Below are 5,497 nucleotides of genomic sequence, written 5' to 3'. Positions count from 1 at the left end.
ATTGTAATAACCTATAAGCATAGACGGACCTAGTTAAGTGTCATGGGTGGCACGTGCCACCGTATCGTTTCTTCGCCGAATGGTAAAAAATTTAGGTTTCGTGAACGGTGCAACCGTATTAATTAGTTGTGTGCCACCGTATGTATTTTGAAATTACAATGAGAACAAGTTTTATTTGGTAGAGTTTGTTTGCAAGGCTTTTATTCCACCCCACACCCAAGTCCGAATCATGTTAGTGTCATTTTCTTAGTCAAACAATGCCATCATTTGAAAAAAAATTCTGTATATTTGTTTCTTATCGTCAAACGGTGTCACCGTTTGAAAAAAAAAATTATGTATTTTTTTTCTTATGGTCAAATGGTGCCACCGTTTATAAAAAATTATGGGTATGTCCCTGCCTATAAGTATCGCCCATGTTTTTTATTTATTTATTTTACGAAAATGCCCTAACATTGGTATTTCTATCATAAAAACGGGTAATAACACAATAAAGCTTTAGATGTCATAACACGTCTGTCTGTTGGTTATAAACAAAAATGTACTGATACTTCGTCAATGCTCGATCAAAGTTAAATCTCCGATACCTCGTTAATGTTCAATCAATGTTACATCTGGTATGCTCCATTTGGTCCTCTTGAACGGAGTTTCTTCCATTTCTCTTGCTTCAACTTCAAATAAGAATGAAAAAACATGTCTAACTACTTACTGACTTTTGAATAACAATTCGGACAAATGTAATAATTTAGGCTTCCTTCTTGTTGAAACAATTAATGAGCTGAAACACTCGCTAACTTCATTCTCAATTGCATCACACGATGTATCGGTCTTGAAAAATACTCTTGAAAGAACTAGCAACATCATCCTGATTGGCATCAGAAAACACATCATTTAACCGGTCTTCATTTGAGTTCGTTAAGGCCATCGTCGCTAGTGGAATCCCCTTCCTCATGTTCCCTAGTGGTGAAACAAACGTGAGTTATGAAATATCAAGATCAAGACTAATGTTCCTGTTTTCTAATCTTCCCGCAGCAAGTTAACGGATTTGAAAGAGAAAAAAGATGGATCGTATGACCAACAACATATAACTTTATCCAATATTACCTTTTTATAACAGCACCTCCAACAACTTCTCTGAAGTGGAGAAAATGAAAATTTTGAGTTAATATTTTGTTGCAAGAGCTTCCCAAAACGATCTCCAAAATAAAGGAACTATGAGAGGTACGGGTTTTTTTTTTTAAATATGGAAAACACCCCAAAAATTATTACCAAGTGAGAACACCAATAGGAAACTTTGAAAATAAATATTTAATAAATAATTAAAATATTTTAATATTATAATCAATGTTGGATTCTGTAAAATGGGGATTTATTGGAAATAAAAAAATAGTTTTTTTAAGATTTTGACTTTCTAATTTTTTTTTTAAAGAATTTGTTGGAGGGATGCTTTAAATACTCTGAAAGTTATAAAATAATTAATTTCTAATTAAAATAACTATTTGATAAAAATTATAAATAAATGACTTTGAATGATATAAAAGAATTAAAAGAAGTATCAATTTAGAGGTTTGTTGACTAAAAATTTATCTAATATGATGATAGGAATTAAAATAGTTTGTCATTTCTTGTCCTATTAATTATGTTAAAACATACATTTATTGAATTTAACATAAATTTATTTAATTTAAAGATTTTTAAGTACTGATGTCATAGACAAAGCCTTTTAAGGTCCAAACGGGGTTGGTTTTGAACGAAACTTTGCGTGAGCCCTCTGGGACATAAAAAACGAATGTTCCAACAAAAAAAATACAGATTTGGGGTTGGGATTATTCCGAGGGCTGGCCCGGGGGGCGGGACGCCTCGGGAGGGCGTTTACGTCCGTTTCACGATCAAACGGAGCCGATTTTGCACGAAACTTTGGGTGAGCCCTCGAGAACATATTTAAACACGCCCCGAACTAGGATATTAACTTTTACAGCCCGAAATTTTCTCGGAGGGCACGACGTGCGGGGAACGGGCACCCGGCGTGCATGGAACGGGCGCCGGACGTGCAGGGAACGGGCGCCCAATGTGCGGGGAACGGGCCCGACATGCGGGGAACGGGCGCCCGACGTGCGGGGAACGGGCACCCGGCATGCGGGGAACGGGCGCCGACGTGCGGGGAAAGGGCCCGACGTGCGGGGAATTAAGGTGGAGGCACCAGAAGCATAGGTTCAATGTGGTGTGAGGTGTTGGAGTCGGAGCCTATACGCTTTCTTTTGTTAAAGAGAATGGCATATAAGTAAAAGTTTTGGGCTGAATCTTGGCCACACTTCTTTCTTGGCGGACCGAATAGCTATTGGTTGTCCAATTAAGTCATAACTAAACGATTATGTATGGCTTATCGAATAAGCTATACAACTTATATAGCTCATTAAGCCGCAAACAAACATCTCCTTGATCATACGAAGGATTAGATGCATATTTATGTCATTCAAACTAGTGGTGTTCAGAAAATCATACGATCCAATTTAAATCGGCCGATCTAATTAGAACTGATCGACCAAAATCGGATATCCAAATGTAATCGGGTTGGGACGGGTCCAAGTGCAGCATCCAAATCGTCGGCCGGTTCTTGGATGATAGTCCTCCATAAAAAATAATCGAACTAATCCAATTCAATGATCATCCAATTCTCCATCCAATAACTATCCAGTTATCATCCAATTAATAATTATATATAATTATTAACATTTAACGATATTGTTTTTTACTCAATATTTACATACATTGTTTTTTTAATAGTTTAAGAAAATATATGAATAATTGGTTGAGTATTAAATCAAAAGATTGGACGAATCCAATCTGATCCAATGGATGGAACCGATCCAATCTAATCATCCATTGGATTTGGATCGGATCGGATCGGATGTTCAAGGTTAATCAGATGAATTGGATCGAATGATAAAATCCAACATTCATTGAATAATTGGATCAGATCGGATCCACCTAAATTCATTGGATTTCAACCGATGAACACTCCTGAATTCAAACGATTCATTCAGAATTTTTTTATGATTGCACTATATAGTATATAAAACTCTATTAATCATTTTGTACCGAAATATCCCTATGTACCAAACAGTTCTTAAATAGGTTGCAGCCTCGTTTAAACACACTTGAATTTATGTAAACGAAAATACCATTTCTTTCAACAACAAGAACAACACTTCATCAATCAATATAACTCAAACTAAAGTTTGGGAACATGTGAAAAATGACTGAGATGTCCTTAATCAAATGAAGACACATTTGACGATAAATCTATCGATGAAAATGTGTAGATTAAAAAAATTGTCTTAAACATTAAGTCGATGAATACATGCAAGCAAAATATTACAATAAATGGTAACTTACGTTTTATCAAACCACACGTACACTTGATGAGCACAAAAATTTGTTTACAATTTGAACACAAAAATACGATACACGAATAACGTTATAAGAACCACTCACTTAATCTTGTACGTACAATTGACTATGAAATATACTCGGTGTCTTAATGTAGAATGTTTTGCATTTCCTTATTTACCCATTTCAAAGAAATTATATATCGCGCAACAAATATTTCATATTTTTATCATTAACAGTCTATATCTATACTATATTATAAAATATTTGACAAAAACTCTTAAAAACCGTTTTTTATGCATAAAGTACTGTATATTGATGCATATTACTTAAAAATTCAAGATTACAAGTAAATTATACATTAAGTACACCTTATTAAAGCTCAATGTTTGAATTCGTTTAACTAACTACGGATAAACATAATTAAATAGAGGATAAATATCTTATTTTATAATATAAAAAATCTAAAATATAATTATGATAATTATCGAGTTTCTAACCGAATGTTTAATTATTATCTTTAATAAAAATTATATTATTAAATCAAAAATAAATTACTTTGTTGTTATACCTAAATTAAATTATAATAAAAAATTGAATTAAAAAAGTTACACAAAAAAAAAACGAAAACTATTAAATAGTTAATTTAATACTAATATCGATTTTTTTTTAAAAAATTATGCTATCTTCAAATTTATATTTCATTCAAAAATAAAAACATTATCGCTTTCTCAAAACCACATAAAATTATATTACATCGATAGAGACAAATAATAAAAAATAAACATTAAAATGGAGATTTATTTCGCTGCATTGCGCGAGTACCCTTCTAGTTGTTATATTGAGAGCTTGGTGAAAGTGTAAGGTTTCTTATAGGGTTGTTCACGGGCGGGATGACCTGTTAGATCCGTCCTGTCCGGCTCGCTAGAAAAGCAGGTTTGGATTACCATTCTCAAATAAATGGGTGGGTCTAGGCTGACTTGTTAAAATTAATGGACAGACATGAGCAATGAAAAAAATATATTTGGACAGACCCGTCAGACCCATTAATATTTTTATAATAATTAACTTTTATGATTAAAATTAAAAACTCTTAATACTTATCAATTCCTACGTAACTATAATTTATGATAATGACATTCTTTAAAAATCTGAAATTTAAAAATATAATTACTTCAATTGATCAATTCCATATTATCTCGTTTAGTCATTTTTATATCAATACTTCATATTTAGTGAAACTTTTTTTTTTCTTCTAAAGTATGTATATTGTTATGTATTTACGTCAAATTTTAAGTTGAAAAAWTTGTTATGTATTTTGAATTATTTTACATAACTTATGATTTTATATAGGGTTAAGTGGATGAAATAACAACCTATTTTCATAAATTTTCTTATTATAGCATTTTACTTTTATTTTTTTTATTACAACAATGTACTTTAAAATTATTTTTTATTAAGGCATCATACTTTAAAAAATCTACCCATTATAGCAATGGGTAACCTGTTACCTTTTAAACCGGTTAACCCTTTGACTTTTTTTGCTTGTGTGGCTTTAATGAGGTGATGTAGATGACACATAATTTTGATGACTTAACTAAAATAAAAATAAAAACAAATTTCAAATTAGGGTTAAATGCATGAAATAACAACATACTTTCATAAATTTTCTTATTATAACATTATACTTTTATTTTTCATTATTACAGCAATGTACTTTCAAATTATTTTTTATTAAGGCATCACACTTTAAAAAATCTACCCATTATAGCAATGGGTAACATGTTACCTTTTAAACCGATTAACCCCTTTATTTTTTTTGTTTATGTGACTTTAATGAGGTGATGTGAATGACATGAGGTGATGTGGATGACACATCATTTGATGACTTAACTAAAATAAAAATAAAAACATATTTCAAATTATTATTAGTGATTTTCATTTTTCATTGCTATGATTTAAAAAAAACATTTAATTTTTTTGACTTTTTCTTATTAAGTTGCATGCAAATTAAATATTCTAGAGTAAAATATTTCTTAAATAAATACGATACATTATTTTTTAGATATATTTTGTTTGTAAAAAAAAGTAACATTTCTTATTTTATGTT

This window comes from Cynara cardunculus (assembly GCF_001531365.2).
Source record: "Cynara cardunculus var. scolymus isolate 2C chromosome LG 1, CcrdV1, whole genome shotgun sequence".
Taxonomy (NCBI): Eukaryota; Viridiplantae; Streptophyta; class Magnoliopsida; order Asterales; family Asteraceae; genus Cynara; species Cynara cardunculus.
This window is presented reverse-complemented; position numbering follows the sequence as displayed.